This window comes from Impatiens glandulifera, chromosome 5 (assembly GCF_907164915.1).
Source record: "Impatiens glandulifera chromosome 5, dImpGla2.1, whole genome shotgun sequence".
Classification (NCBI taxonomy): Eukaryota; Viridiplantae; Streptophyta; class Magnoliopsida; order Ericales; family Balsaminaceae; genus Impatiens; species Impatiens glandulifera.
In genome coordinates this window covers 12,443,724-12,461,360 of record NC_061866.1, presented here as the reverse complement: position 1 = coordinate 12,461,360, position 17,637 = coordinate 12,443,724, and the positions used below count along the sequence as shown (strand labels likewise).

The 17,637-nt window shown below is 32.1% G+C and overlaps 1 non-coding gene across 1 annotated transcript; it reads right to left on the bottom strand.

Moving 5' to 3' along the window:
* Positions 1-12,057: 12,057 nt before the first annotated feature.
* TRNAV-UAC lies at positions 12,058-12,130 on the bottom strand. Its single transcript has one exon. It is a non-coding gene; the product is annotated as a tRNA-Val (tRNA).
* Between the last annotated feature and the right edge of the window lie 5,507 nt (positions 12,131-17,637).

Genomic DNA, 17,637 nt, shown 5'->3' with positions numbered 1-17,637 from the left:
TCATCAGCCTCACAAAGGCTAACGACGTCACAACCGCCCTAGAGCAAAACATGATAGTCGAACCGCGTGCTCGGTTACAAAGGCTAACCGCACACATTCAACGCCTACAAGAAAAGAATACTCTGGGAACACCGAATTCCCAACTTCAGCTTTTAGTGTTAGAATTGCTTGCTGTCAAGGAAAGGGCACTGACCGAGGAGGTGGCGCGGCTTGAGGCGGTGCCCGAACACCAAGATACAACGAACTCATCGCCTCCTGAGGATGTTGGCGGTCAGAATCCGACCAATGAAGAGCTATCATCTCCTCCACCGGACCAGAACATCAACATAACCGAAGTGAGGACAGGTACACCTCCCAACGACCAACGAGCATCTGTTCAAACCGGGGATTCGGAACCGGCCATAATGGAAGAAAGGGTCAAGGCCCTCATTGAAGAATTTGTCAACGACGCGGTTCAGCCATGGGAGAAGAAAATCAAATAAACCACGGCTAAAACCTTCGAGATGGCCGAAACGACAAAGGATGATCTAAAGAAGGTGGTCGATAGGATCACGTCCGTTGAAACAAATTACGGTAATACGGATCAACTGTACGGCGGTCATCTTGATCGAACCAATGCATTGGAGGTTATAACTCTGAAGCTGGTGACCGACCTCGCTTCGGTCAGCCAAAATGTAGCTGAGATGGAACGGTCTCAAGAAACGACCAATCAAAGATTGACAAAGGTCGAGGAGGACCTGGCTCAAACCGGTGCCCAAGCCGGATCTGATCGTGAGAGGATAACGACCCTGGAGGAAAAGAATGCCAAGCTTGAAGCCGATCTCAAGGCGGTCACCGAACAGGTGGCAGAATTAATAGCGGCTACGCTAGCTGCCGATAAGGCAATTGAGGAGGCGAATGCTCTCGCGGCTCAGAAACTCCAAGATGCGCTGGACGAGCAGACCCGAATACAGAAGGAAGCGGCAACGGCCGATGCGAACATAGCCGGCCATATGCAAAACCTAGCGGTCAATGCACCGGCCATCGCAACATCCATAGCGGCTCAACAAGCCAAAGATGCTAACCAACTAAGGGCTCAACAAGAAACGTACAACAATTTTGCCAAGGCTCACAAAAAGTCGAAAACGGTTGCTTCTCCTTCTGTTCTGGTTACACGCAAAAGAAAGGCTGCTTCAAGGAGGGCGGAGATCACAGGACTATTGGACAGAGTCACCGAGACAGTTGTTGAACCTCACTTTAACTCGGTTTTGCAAACCGATGAAGATTTCGAAGAAGATGTCCAGTCGCAGCTCAGAAGACAACGGTGTTAGAATGCGGTTCCAATCAGATCGATCGGTCAACCGTTTTCCCCTCACACCGGCACCTCAGGCGGTCAGGGATCCTCGTCCAGGCCAGTTGAAGCGGACAAGGGAAAATTAGACGATGAACTGCTGGATCATTTCTTGGCGTCCAGATCGAAGAAATAGGGGATTCATTTACTATCTTTACTTATGTTTATTTCGGTTTTATATATAGTATTTTTGCTTTAGCATATTTCTTATATATATAAAGTGATTTTCTGAAATCGGCCTACATTTGCATTCTTACATGATTTTGAATATTTTAAATAAAATAATCAAAAGGGGAGAAATTGATAAGATAAAAGATAAAAAATTTCAAAAATTTTCTCAAAATTTTCCAAAATTTTTCTCAAAATTTTCCAAAACGACTCCGCTCTTGTTAAGCTAAGCAGGTCTTTCATCTCTGTGCTATATATGAGCAATGCCCGGACCTGGCGTAAGGATAGAGAAAGATTTTTCGAAAAATTCTCCCAAGTTAGTTTCCAAAAATCCGGCCAAACAAATTCTTAAAAACAAAACCGGCCTACATTTGCATTCTTACATGATTTTGAATATTTTAAATAAAATAATCAAAAAAGGAGAAATTGTTAGATAAAATTAGATCGGTTAAATAAAACTTAACAAAAACAAATCTCTTGTGCAGGAATAGGCAAAGAATTCAACCGGTCAAATTACTCAACCGGTTAAGAAACTCAATCGGTCAAGCAATCAAACCGACCAAAAACATGACCGAACAAGAAAGACAAGATCGGTCAAATTAGAAGGCCAGAATCAATTAAATAGTCGGTCAATCAGAAGCCATGGAAAAACCGGAAGTCATCCGGTTAACATAAATAACCGACCAGCATAAGAAGACACTTCGGGTATCTATTGAGAATGATACCGAAGGAACAGACTGAGTATTGCCATATTCATATAAGTCTGAGGAAAGTCTGCAGGCTGCAGAAGATCGTCCTACAAGATCTTTCCACTCCAGGATAAATCAGAAAGGCAATCTTCCAAGTACAGGCAATTGTCCAACCGACAGTTGCCATATTGAGTAAAATACAAACCTAGCCGGTTTGACCTAAACACTGGAAGACTAGACCGCCAGGTCTGAAGACTAGACCGGCAGGTCTGAATCACTGAACCTCTGCTCAACCAATCAGATTCAAGGAAATGAAATGTGACCGTTGGCACATTTCACCTATAAAAGAAGGAGCTGAAGAGGAATAAATGTGGGGTTACAAATTCAGAATTTTCCACAGCTTAAGAAAAAGATTGTGTTCTATCTCTAAGAAAGCCTAAGCGCTTATTTGAAGTGTATTTACAATTTCGGTTAAAATTGTACGGGTGTTATCGAGCAGGAAATAAGTCTCGATTGGATTGTGTTTGTATTCCTTAGTGAATATCCTTCTCGCGGTTTCGAGAGGAAGGGGTGACGTAGGAGTTTCATCTCCGAACATCCATAAAAATCTGTCTTGTTATTTACTTTTCGCCTGCTTTACATTCTAACCGATCTGCACTAACCTACTAATACCGCTCCAACCGATCTAAACCGAATTACTAAGCTGCAAAACCGACCCAGCAATCTCCAAACCTGTCATATTCAAATCCGGTTCTGCCTATCTCATGTGTGTGCTGCTTCAACCTGAAACAAACCACTTCCGCGCTTGAACTCTGTTCAAGGGTTTGTGACAGTTTGTGTAGTATTGAAACCCCAATATTAATCTCTAACCGGATTAATCACCACCCTTTGAGTGAGACGCGCTAACTGGCCAACCCCGGTCCGTCAGCCTCGACCTAGATCCTAACACCTTCTATAAAGAACATTGAATGATTCCGTAAAGTCTGATTGATGAGTGAAAGATTAGTATCTATCTATGAGCTTTATAATTAATATTAAAATATGTTCACATATATAATTCATAAAAAAAACCTCATGGGAACCTTCTCATTAATTGATTGATTATAGTTGCAGGCAAACAAGGAAGAGGATATTCACATTTTTTTTAAATAAGTATGATACCCCTAACCCTTCGCTTCCATTCAAAATGCTTTCAACGATAATTGAACTCGTAAACTTTTGGTCTATTAGATATTTTCTTTTCACCGGAACACCCTGAGGGGTGATATTCACTATTTTAATTAAGTTAAATAATAAAATATATATTGTGATACGTTAATCATTATTCTTATCTTAATTAAGGTTCAGATGCACTCTAATTTACTATATAATCATCTTTATATATGAGATTTCTACTTCACATACTTGATTTAGAGTGAAATGTAATTTCGAAAGTTATTGTTGATAAACACCCTGATTGGGGTAGTTAAGATCTGTTTTTGATTGTATTTTTTTCGTTTGTAATCTCTGGTGTTTGTTTTTACGAATGCTACTAATCAGTTTCTTTAGGATATTTTGATTGTCATCTTTTAATCATAGCTAAAGTTTGTCTAGTTTTAATTCTTGACTCTCCCACCTTCAAGATTTTTTAATGAAATTGTATTAACCATTTTCCAAAAAAGATAATAATTAATATTCAGTTTAACTAAACTTGAATGCGGTCGGAAGAAAATGAAAGTATGCTCAAACAATTCATTTTCTTCTAATCATTTATTTTTGATAAAATATTAATTTGTCAACCCACTTATTTCATCGAGAAATTGAAAAAAATAAGTTGCTTTTGACCTACCAAACTAATGGTACTCATCTACTTTTATTACACATTCAATACAGACAGTTTGTCATTTTTTACTTTTCTAAATGTCCTAAAAATTACTAGAATAATTTTTTTTTGAAAATGGTTCATGTAAAATGATATAAATGAGAGTCATTTAAGCTCAACGACAAAAGTATTACAAAAATATAAAGAAAAATATTTTAAAAAAAGCACAACACAAAATAGTTAACTAATGATCAAACAAAAAACAAATTTTAATGAGCACAAAAATCTTAAAGAAGATTAATGAGTTTCCCAACTACCTCAACTGATTTACCCAATGAAACCTCCCCGATTGTCATAATAATAGAATTATGAATTAAACGCATCGGTCGATAACAGTCATTGAACGTTCTACGGTTCTTTTCAAGTCAAATGGTCCACCAGAAGATAAGCGGGATAGGGGCCCAACGACTTAGGCCAACCGAACTCACTATCTCTATCCAGTATCCACACTTCCCAAGAACTAACGATGGATTCCGTCATAAACAACTGAATACCAGTCATGTTCCATAATAAAATCGCAATCACTCCATCACAATGTAAGAGCAATTGAGGCGCCGACTCCACCTCTTTATGACACATTTTACAACGACTTTCCATAAACACCATTTTTTCATGCATTTATCAAATGTCAAAATCCCTCAATGCATGACCCTCCATACAAAGAACGAGATCTTCGATAAGAACTTATCGTCCCTCAACCTCTCCTATATGAGATCGTAAGGAGCATTCTTCGCAAATAAAGAGTAACACCGACTAACCTTAAAATCATCAATATCTTGCCAGCGCAAAATATCACACAAAGAATGATTCACCTATTTATGCCCCACCAAGTTCAACACTCTATATATCATGTGAAGCTAAACTCTTCAGCATTTAGTCTTCTCTTATACTTGATTCTCATTGCAAAACCATTAGAACTCGTGTCAAACAGGTCTTTGATTGTAGCATCTTTACATATAGCAATCAAGGAAAGGGCCAAGTACGATGATGAAAGATTTCTGACATTACACCATACGTCATTCCAAAAACTAATTGAAAAAACATCGACAAACAAAAATCTGCATTATCTACGAAAAGTCTTCCACATTAATGAGATGTAACTCCAAATATTGCATTCTACTTCCCTGTTAATAGGTTTGGTCATGTGAATGAGATCAATATGGTGAAGACTGTTCTCCGAACGATTCAAAAGAATGGAGTAGCTGAACGAAAAAATAATTGTAATTGACATTATACAATTAATCAATATTTATGCATTTATATTAATAAATTTATAAGTTTTTACGAATTTTGCGACCTTCGAATATATATATATATATATATATATTCTTATAAATAATTATTTTCTTTGTGTTCCTATAATTAATAAAAAAAAAAAAGTTAACTAAAACTCAAAACCTCTGTTTGTTTTATAAATTAATTGGATTTTTGACTGTCAAAAAATGAAGTTGAAAACTTGCGATGACATTTGTGATGAACAAAACTATCGAACGTCGAAAACAACTATTATTTGTGACGGACCATATTTTCCGACTGTCCGAAAGTGTCGCCAATGTTTCGTCACTAATGATGCTTATTTTCAGTGAATTAAAGCGACCAATAAACAACAAATCTAACGATTTTGAATATAGAGAAACCGACCTGAATGATTTAAATATGCATTTTCAGTTTAAATGTTTTGACATCAGGATCATCATTTGAATTCAGAAAACAGTGCAAAAGAAGAATATAACATACAGAATTGAATATGAGAAGGGGGTGAGAGATTAAAAGGGTTAGCCATTACAGAACAGAGTTTGTTCTTTAAAATCACGTTTTATGCAAATTCCACATAAGAATTATTTGAAATCCCACATCTGAAATAGAAAATATAATTATGAGGTATAATAAGGATTAGAATAAGCAATGATAGCAGCTAGCTGTTAAGTTGTTGGTTCTCCTATGGGTTGTTAAAGCCGGTTTATAACCGAACGTTTCAGGGTTTGAACTTGGCTGACCTATAACTCATTAGGCTCTCCCAACTTAGTAGCTAGCTATTTTACAACCCAACTTAGTAGCTAGCTATTTTACATCTTGATAGAAAAATACTAGTCGTATCTTATGTTGAAGAAACATCAACAATTTTGTCGGATTTCTCCGCTAACAGTTATGTTTGATTATAGTTGCAGGCAAACAAAACCGGGTAGATGATGTGGCTAAACCCATGCAACTAGAGGTCAAAGAGACATGCCAGAGGGTGTTACAGAAAGTGTTGCGTAAATAAGAGGTGATTCAACAAATACTTCTCGATATTCAATGGGAGACCCGAAAGAAACATGTTTATTTAGTTAGGAATGCTTAAACTAGATAGGAGGAAACCACTCCCCTCAAGATCTCTCGATCCCCCTATCTCTAATATTTTAGTCCTTTCTTATTAATTATTACCGACATTTAATATGCGCCAAACATTATGCGTCGATAGAAGTGAAGGTTGGTTGTATACATCATTAAACATTAATTAATACTATTTTATTTGTAAAGTATAGACAAAATAAATAAATAAATAAATAAAACAAGATAGAGACTCAAGAGAATAAATTAACATACAGAATTGAAAATGAGAAGGGGATGAAAGATTAAAAGGGTTAGCCAAGAGTTTGTTCTATGAAATCCTTCATTTTATGCGAATTCCACATAAGAATTATTTGAAATCCCACATCTGAAATAGAGGATATAATTATGATGTATAATAAGGATTAGAATAAGCAATGATAGCAGCTAGCTGTTAAGTTGTGGTTTTCCTAAGGGTTGTTAAAGTCGGTATAAAAACGATCGTCTCATTGTTGTGGAATTTGGGTGCATGTACTGTCCGACTATTGTAATCCTGTAAGTGTAACTAACCCACATACCTGCTTGCCAGTTCTACACTGTAGAGGCTTAGCTAACCAATAGGCTCTCCCATCTTAATAGCTAGCTTTTTTTTACCTCTATTTAACCAAATCCAACTCTCTTTCTGTGACAAAAAAAACACTAATCTTCGTCTTATCACCAAAGTCGGGGTTTCAATTTTGACGGATTTCAATCTTATGTTGAGGAAACGTCGACAATTTTGTCGAATTTCTCCGCTAACATTTAAGCTTCCCACAAAGAACATTGAATGCTTCCTTAAAGTCTGGTTATGAGTGTAAGGATTATTAGAAATGATATTATAAACCAATTATGCTTAGAACATTTTGGAAGAAGCACATGGTGATAAGTGTTGTTCTATCAAAATAAAATCTATTAGTTGCAGAATCAAAGAAGGCCAATTTAGCTAGTCATGTATTCTATCTATCTATTATAATTAATATTAAATTATGTTCACAAATATAATTCATACAAAAACTCATAAGAACCTTCTCATTAATCAATTGATTATAGTTGCAGGCAAATCAGGAAGAAGATATTTACTCTTCATTATTATTATTTTTAAATAAGGATAACTCCACATCGATCCATGACCCTACGCTTCCATTCAAAACTCTTACAATAGAAATCGATCGAACCGTGATATTCTCCACATATTTTTCACTATTGGCTCCATCACTACTTTTAATAATAAATAGGCAAAGTAAAAGAAAACAACACTTTCACTAATAACAACAAGCCTCTACAAAATCAAACAAAATAAATTTAAGCTCAAATCTCACACATTGATTGTTTTATCTGCAAAAATCAAGGAACCATGCATGCATATATAATAATGACGGATTCCTTTCTTATTAATTTTACCGACACTTAATATGCGTCGGGAAATGAAAAATAACTTACAGAATTGAACATGAGAAGGGGATGATAGATTAAAAGGGTTAGCCATTATATATATATAACAGAGTTTGTTCATTAAAATCCTTGGTTTTATGCAAATTCTACATGAGAATTATTTGAAAAGGCTGCAGAATCCCAAATCTGAAATAGAAGAGATAATTATTGGGCTTAATAGAATTAGAGTAAGCAATGATAGCAGCTAGCTGTTAAGTTGTGGTTATCCTAATGGTTGTTAAAGTCGGTTTCGACCGATCGTCTCACGGTTGGAATATTATGGGTGCAGGGACTGTTGTGTGTCTGTTATATCATCTCTATTATACTATTAGGCTCTCCCTTCTTATAAGGGAGCATCCTCTATCACACAGACCTGCTTCCTTCTCTAAACTGTAGAGATTTAGCTAAAATCATAGGCTCTCCCATCTTAATAGCTAGCTTTTTGAAATGTTTTTTATGGTTTCAATTTCGTCATTTCATAATCCGTAGAATATTATTCCGTTTGATCCGATCCGGGACGGATTATTCGGTTTGGTCGGATCCGGACGACAATTTTAGGCCGATTCGGTCCAGTTTGGGTCAATTTTGCTTACACCCTAATATTTTGGGGGGAAGCTAAACAAACCTACAATTTTCCTTAGCTAGATAAAAAGTTTATTAGTGTAACATTTTTCCTTATCCTACTATGCTTAACAATTGTAAGCATGAGAAATTAATCAATGCTAAAATACAATAGATTTAAGTTCAATGGAATAATGTAATAATAATGATTCTAGAATCTAACAGTATTAGGTCCCCAACAGCTCAAATCCATAACCATCTTCATCTCTTCGTTTTTAAGTCAAAGCTTAAAATGGAAGATGAACGAGGAAGTGTACCATTATATATCATTTGGAAATATTTTTTATCGAAGAATGATGAGGCAAAACAAAGAAAAATACTAAAAGATATTTACGAGAATTAAGATGATGAAGGAGAGGATATGCAAATTGTTTCAAAACAATTTGACAAAGATGCGAGACAACCTTTTATAAAGAGATCAGACGTAAGAAACAGTGAGTGAAATATTTAAGAAATATTTAATTAAGGGAAGATGATTGTCAAATGATCTCTCATTTTCTCTATACTAGTGTCATTCCTTTCAATGTTGTGAAAATCCTTATTTTGAAATAGCACTTGAAATGATTGCTAGACATGGTCTAGGATTTAAGTCACACACTTATCATGAAGTACGAGTGAAATATCTAAAGAAAGAGGTGGAACTAATACACGACTTGCTGAAAGATTTTAAAATAGAATGGAGAAAAACAGATTGCTCAATTATGTCAAATGGTTGAACCGATAAGAAAAGACGTTTCATATGCAATATTTTGGCTAACAGTCCTAAAGGAACGATTTTTTAAAATTCCATTGACACTTCTGACATTTCTAAGACAACGTATAAGATTTTCAACTGTTAGATGCAATTGTAGAAGAAGTTTGAGAAGATAATATTATTCAAATAGTTAGTGACAATGCTGCTAATTACAAATTAGTTGATGAATTGTTGATGGAAAATAGAAAAAAGGTTATATTGGATTCTTTGTGTTTCTCATAGTATTGATCTCATGTTAGAAGATTTTGAGAAAAAAATACATGTCCATACCTTGACAATTGAGAGTGCTAAAAGCATACAAGGTATATATACTTGAGAACTTTACTTATATCTATGTTACGACATTTTACTGATGGAAGAAACTTGATTAGACCAGCAAAGACAATATTTGCCACTGCATATGTCACGTTATGGAGTTTTATTAACTTAAAAGTTCTACTAATGACTATGTTTAGTTCAAGAAATTGGAGATCAAGTTCATTCTCGAGTATGGTTGATGGAAAGAAAATTAAGGCAATTGTTATTGGTAGTCGATTATGGTCAAATATAATTACATGTCTCAAAGCTGTGAGACCTCTACTTATAGTATATAGAATGGTGGATTCAAATGTTAAGCCTGCATGAGTTTATTTATGAATAAATGGATGAAGCTAAAGATAAGATTAGAGTCAACTTCAACGATCTAAAGAGAAAGTAAGTAACATTTGTATTTTTTATTGATTTTTATTATATAAAATATTCATTTATCTATATATTCATAAAATATTGTTTGTCTTCATTTTAGTTATGAACTTATTTGGAAGATCAATGATGAATAATGAGAAAATTCAACTCCACAAATCCTTACATGCTTTTGGTTATTATCTAAATCCTCAATATCATTATAGTTGTGATTTTAAATCCAATTTTCAGATTAAAAAGGGTTAATATAGTTGTATTGAAAAGATGATAACCGATGAAAATATGATAAGTAAGATAGATAGCCAGCTTGAATCATTTAAAAATGCAAGAGAAATATTTTATTCTAAATTTGCAAAAATGGCAATAAACACAAAGTCTCCAGCTGAATGGTGGGATTCTTATGGTGATGAATGTCCAAAGCTACAAATGTTTACTATTAGAATACTTAGTCTTACTTACAGTTCATATGGATGTGAACGAAATTGGAGTGCATTTGAAATGGTATATTTTTTTACACATATTTAAATATTTTTTTGTTTATCTAATTATTCAAAGTTTAAAATTAGAACATTAATATTCTTCTTTGCCTACATATGCATACAAAGCGTAGAAATTGTCTACATGAACAAAAAAAAAATGAATCACTTAATATTTGTCATGTACACCATGAAGTTAATTGACAAACAAGTATTAAGAAAATATGTTGAAGATGTTTTTTCTGATGATGAGTGGATAACTAAAGAAAATGATACGTATAATTCATCGTCATCTCAAATATATTTATTTATAAAGAGTACTGAATGTAGAGAAAACGAAGAAGAAATATGCGAGGAAGATGATGAAAAAGAAGGACTAGTAAAAAGAGATGATGATAATGAAGTTGATGATGCTATGGATGATTTAGACAATTTTGATGTTAGCAATGAGACAAATGTTGATGATTTAATTTCTTGATTTAAAAGTTGGTTATGAACAATTTATTAAGAAATTTGAATTATTTTTATTTATAAAGTTTAAAATATTTTGAATGATTTATTATTTAATAGTTAAATATTATTTATAAGTAAACTCTTAAGTTTCGAGTTTACGATACGAGTTTACGATACGAGTTTACAATTGTCTGACGTAAACTCTCGATTTTGACCGCCTTGCACATAAGTTAATTTTATCTTAAACAAAACATCGACTTGCAATTATTTTACTTAGTTATATCAAATGTCACATTGATTAATGTAATGTATATTTATTAATCATTCTATTCTATGTATTAATTTAATCATGTATACAGCTCAAAATATTCATAAAAAATAAACAAAATTATTTACGACTAAACATATCTTCTATCTCTTTCATATCTTTTCACGAACATTAGTTGATTTTTACCTACCATATTTCACAGGGCTCTTAAAGATGTTAATTCAACACCAATAAATACTTTGATACAATTATCCCACATAAACCGGAGGAATACCACATTCAATTTAGACACAATTTGTTATTTTTCACTTTCTAAATGGCCTAAATTTGGTACAATATTAAAAAAGTGTCAAAAGACAATCATGCTGATTCAAACTTTAACAATGAATATATGTTTGATGTTTCCATTGAGGGAACCTATATTTATTTATTGAAATTAGGATGAAACACATGATGACAAATGTGCATTTGTGGAAGGGCTCACATTTTTCACTTTTGGTTCTGCTTCTATTTGATTTATAGTACTGTACTACAATTAAAATAATGGAATACTATTTTGAATATGGCTGGTCAAAAAACAATTCTAAGAACAGACAAAAGACAACTAATTCAAAATTTGATGTTGTCTATGTTAGGGAAGACAACTAAGGAGGTGATAGATTCTGAAATTCAATTACAACATGTGGTCAAGATTATAATCTTGTTATTTCTACCTTAAGTATAATCAAGTACAAAACAAATTTCTTAAGCTTTTATCACATGACCCTGTATCAAACATCAATTGTTAATACTGATAGTCGATCAGATTTGATAGTGAATGATTGACTGATATTACTTATAAGAAGAAAAAAAACTTGATTATTGTGATTTTGGATATAAGGTCGGTTTTGTTTGTTCAGTGTATTAATGAGATTTTGATTATTTTTTATCAAATTTTCTTTTTATATTAGCAATACCAAAAATGTAAAATATTATTTGATGTTGCCCAGGATCGAACTGGGGACCTACTGCGTGTAAAGTAGACGTGATAACCACTACACCACAACACCTTATGATTAATAAATATTTGTATTGATATTTAAAAGCTTACGTTATTTTTATTTTTAGTGTTTTAGAAATTAAATAAAAAAGTTACTGGGCCTAACTTAAAAACAAGAAAATTTTATAGATAGATGGGATGGCTAGATATGGGTAAGTATTAAATTAATTAATTAAATATTATTTGTTGAGACTCTTTTTAATTATGTATTATAGCTATTTTAAAACAATCTCGACATAAATACAAGATTAAATTAAGTGTCTTCAACAACGTGTTCATCACCTCGCGTCGGAAGTGATTTGAGGGACAACTACGACATCTCTAGACATATCTCTTAGGTCATTAATTTTTGTAAAAGAACACTATTGTTTTCCTTTATGAATGAAGTTTATGATTTGTTCTTGTATCTCAATACTTTTTTGAACCTAATATAAAATTGTACTTGTATGTCCAAAAATTTGAGTGGTAACAGCTTTAAGGGCCTATACCATCTTCAATTGTTCGTAGCAATATGGACTTTGCAGATTCTATTAATTTTATAACTAGTTGAAATAATCCTCCCTATAACTCAATTCTATAAGTGAGAAGACTATCTCTAAGCGTAAATATTTTACTTAAAAGTTAAAATCTAAGATTTGACAAAAATTGCATACGAAGGTTTCACTAATGCTAATGTTGATTTTTATGGAGATGGACAAAAAATAACTGTGGATTCTTCAAAAAAATATCTCGAGAAAACCAATCTTGTGAACAAGATAACAAAATAGGTCAAATTTTTTTTTGAGTAAAATGTCTGTTTCGACATCCTATAAATAACATGAAAATATTTACCTTTTGTTTGAATTTATTGTGATGAAGGTCATTATCGAGTCTATTTGTTCTTTATATGTTTCTAGATAATTTGAATTTAATATTCTCTTATGTGATTTCAATTAAAGATACCATTAAAATTTATCATAATTTTCTATGAGAATAGAGAACTAATTAACTATTATTAGCTACTATAAGTACTAGTAGAAGATTATATATTTAAGTTAGTGGCTATTTTGAATTATAATATTATTATAATTTTATTTTATTCTCCATTTAGACATGAAATTAAAGTTTCTTAGTTATTTAATAATTTACAATATACTTATCTGATGATGTTATTCATAGATAATTAATTTTAGTTTAAGATTACAAATTTTAATTATTTTGTAGTATTGTAATTTTTGTTTATGAAATTATATTTTTTGGATGTACATTTTAAACTGGTAAGTTGAATTGTTAAAATTATAGACCAACTATTATTATATTGCTTGCTGAAAATTTAAGAATTGTAATTAGTAATTATTGGATAGCTATAAACTAATATTTGTTTTCTAAAAAATTTAATGTATAATTAATGTAACTTGAGTATAAAGTAGCTAATGTTACAAAATCTGAAATTCAGGTTGTTTATGTTAAAAAGTTTTTAATATTTGTTCTACATTTTGAACTGACCAAATATCAAAATTCATTTGATATATTTGAAATAAATTTTGATAATATGTTTTTTTTTAGAAAAAAATTAGTAATTTGACAAAAAAATCTATTATTTTCTGACGACGGTGCTAATACTGTCGCTAAAAATGAGTAATTAGTAATTTGTGGCGACGGGTTCTGTCGCTATTATTTTCTGGCGACATGAAATCTGTCAATAGCTACGTTATAGTTTCCGTCGCTATTGGTCAGTTTTATACTAGTGTAATGATTACTTCATCAAACAAGGCTTAAATAAAATAGAGATAAAAATGTACTTTAACAACAATGTAATGTTCACTTCTCATCTTCATTTGTTATATTGATTTTCTACCAATTTCAGTGAAGCATTGTAGTTAACTCCACATCTAAGTTTTCATAAATCTTTGTCTAACTTGTTACCAAATCTCTAATCTTTGTTTAATTTGTTAACAAATCTCTAATCTTATTCATCTAAACAACATGACAAAATCCAAATATTTCAATCCCTTCTATGGAACTATTGCTTTGGAAACAAGGGTGGATCAACTAATTGTTTCTTTATTTTCTCCTGTCATTTATAACTTGATTATTTTTAGATAATAATAAATAGTATAAATCAAGGAACAAGGCATATATAATAATAATGACGGAGCCCTTTCTTATTAATTTTACCGACACTTAATATGCGTTAGGAAATGAAAAAAAATAACATACATAATTGAACATGAGAAGGAGATTAAAAGGGTTATCCATTATATAAAGAATAGAGTTTGTGTTATTTTTGACACAGTTAGAATCCCACATCGAAAGATGATGGGAGTGAAAGAAGTTTTTCTTAGTATATAAAAGAAAATCTCTTCACAATTTGCATATAATCCCACATCGAAAGATGATGGGAGTTGGGGAAATTTCTTAGCCTATAAAAGAAACTTTCTCCCTTTTGTTTGTTGCACCCAATACTTGTATCTTGCTTTTTTATTAATTGATAGCCTTATTGCTCGGAGACGTAGGTAACATTTTTGTTGAACTCCGTTATCAAATTATGTTAGTGTGTTCTTTTGTTTGTTTCTTCTTTTGTTTCTGTAAATTTCCCCCCCACTTGTTTGAAAAAACTTGATAGAAACAAAAGTAAGAAACAAACGAAAGAACACTAATAGAATTTGATAATGTAGTTAAGTTAAAATGTTGGCTATATCTCTGACCACTAAGGCTATAAATCAGTAAATAAGAAAAGATACAAGTATTGGGTGCAATAAACCAAAGGGGGAGAGTTTCTTTTATATACAAAGAAACTTCTCCCACTCCCATCATCTTTTGATGTGAGATTCTATTCTAATTGTAAAAATAGTTTCTTTTATAAACAAAGAAACTTCTCTCACTCCATCATCTTTCGATGTGGAATTTTAATTGTGTCAAAACTAACCATTTGTTCTTTAAAATCCTTGATTTTATGCAAATTCCACATGAGAATTATTTGAAATGGCTTTAGAATCCCACATCTGTAATATGTGTGAAATTATCCGATATAATAAGCATTAGAGTAAGCAATGATAGCTAGTTGTTAAGTTGTGGTTCTCCTAAGGGTTGTTAAACATTAGAAGGTTAACAAATCTCTAATCTTATTCATCTAAACAATATGAAAAAATCTAAATATTTCAATCCCCTCAATGGAGCTATTGCTTTGGGGAAGGAAAAGGACGGATCTACTAATTTTTTATGTCATTCATAAATAATAGTAAATAGTATAAATCAAGGAACCAAACATATATAATAATGATGAGTCCTTTCTTATTAATTTTATCGGCACTTAATATGGCACTTAATATGCGTCGAGAAATAAAAGAAATATTATAGGCATAATATATAAATATAGTTTAAAAGTGAGTAAAAATTAACAAAAAAAAAAATTACAAAATTTTGTTAGTTGGTCTATAAAAGTATTTAATAGTTCAGTTTTGTACACAGAAATATACAACAAATATTTAAAAATCGGTTTGAGAAAATATCAAATCATCAATTTCGATTTATTAGTCGATTCTGTTTGATCGATTTTATTCTTCGTAAAAATTTATTGTTAAATAATATAATTATACATCAAATTTATTTTAAAAGATTTATATAATTATTGAAAATGGTCTATATATTTAAAATGAAAAAAAATTTGTTTAAGCATAACAATAAAACATAACATTAGAAAAAAAAGAATAATAGAATAACGTTGAATAGGTTATAAATAGTTTGTAAGTTCTCGATAAGAACGGTTAAATTTCCAAATAACTAAGTCTCAAGCAATATCATAAATTTGACTGCCCGATATATTACTATGAGTGAGGAATTGTAAAATGAAATAGGAGTAAGTCCAATAAGGGTGTGTAAATGGGTGAAACCCAACCCATATTCAATCAAAATTAAATTTTGTCAACCCATTATCCAACCCATATGGGTATGGGTTCCAAACTAAATTTTAGTTTGTAACACATTTATTACGATTTTTACTCGTTAAATATTTTACACGTTTTTATTCCTGTTAACATATTTTGATCCGTTTAACAATTATTTGATTTGTTTTACCTAATTTAATACATTTTGACTTATTTAACACGTTTTTAACTCGTTTAACTAATATTTGATTCGATTGACCTAATTCATTTCACACATTTTTGGCATGTTCAATACATTTCTGCACGCTTAACAGTTTTGGCATGTTTAATACGTTTTTAACATGTTTTTAGCACATTTAACATGTTTTGACATGTTTAACACGTTTTTGTACGTTTAACACGTTTTTGACATGTTTAACATGTTTTTGACATGTTTAACACGTTTTTCGCACGTTTAATATGTTTTTGACAAGTTTAACACGTTTTTGGCACATTTAACATGTTTTTAACAGGTTAAACATATTTTTGACTCATTTAACATATTTTTGACACGTTTGACACATTTTGACACGTTTAACATGTTTTTGACAAGTTTAACATATTTTGACTCATTTAAGTATGAAGGTTTTAGGGTTTTAGTTTAGGGTTTATGCTTTACTTAGTTCTATTGTTTTGTTTAAAATGTTTTGATCCGAGAAATGTATAGTCTTTCCTTATACTGAATGGTTTGTTAACATTTTCACGTGGGTAATTGAAATGCGTGGTATGCAATTGAGTGGGGCGTGGGCGTGGGCTTGGGCGTGGGTGGTGCGTGGAGCGTGGGCTTGGGCGTGGGCATGGGCGTGGGTGGGGCATGGAGCGTGGGTTTGGGCGTACCACGCAATATGTAAAAATAATTTAATATGTTTATTAATAAGCGTGTATAACTCAGTTGGGAGAGTGTTAGGCTGAAGATCTAAAGGTCAGGTGTTCGATCCATCTTCACCGCAAAAGTTTTTTTTTCTTTGCTTTTTACTTTATAATTAATGAAACAGCCAAACAGAACTTACAAAATTGGAATTGAAAATGGGAAAAATACCCAACATTCTGATTATCTCCAATGTGAACTTTAGTTTCTAATATGAGCTAAGAAGGTAATTTTAATCTAGGATGAACTTTGTGCTTGCATTAATCGACTATAACAACTTTTATTATACATATCTATGTAACAGCAGCACATGTACAAAATCTTCTGGTTTTTGGCAAAAAGAAAGAGGCATTATAGTGTGCAATTGAGGGTCAGTTATGAAGCTTTGTTGTTGTACTTGCAGCACAAATTGGAGCTTTATGAAGTAGAAATTTGAACAAATTACTAGTTGTTGTGTAATATATCTGTTGTACTATTTGCTACACTTGAGAAAAGCCTCCAATGTGTAATGGAAGAGTGGGATTATAAGTAAGTCAGGTTCTTATTTTCTCAGTTGTCTCTTTCTCTCAACATCTTGTAAATTGAATCCACTGATGGGATTGTGCAAATCCTATACATACATTTTTATTCTTGAAAAGGAATCTCAATTCTTTCGTTTATATCTTATAAATCTTGTATTTTTGTATATATATAAAGATTGTTTACTTAGAAATTATTGAGAGCACAAAGCAACAAATAAGTTGT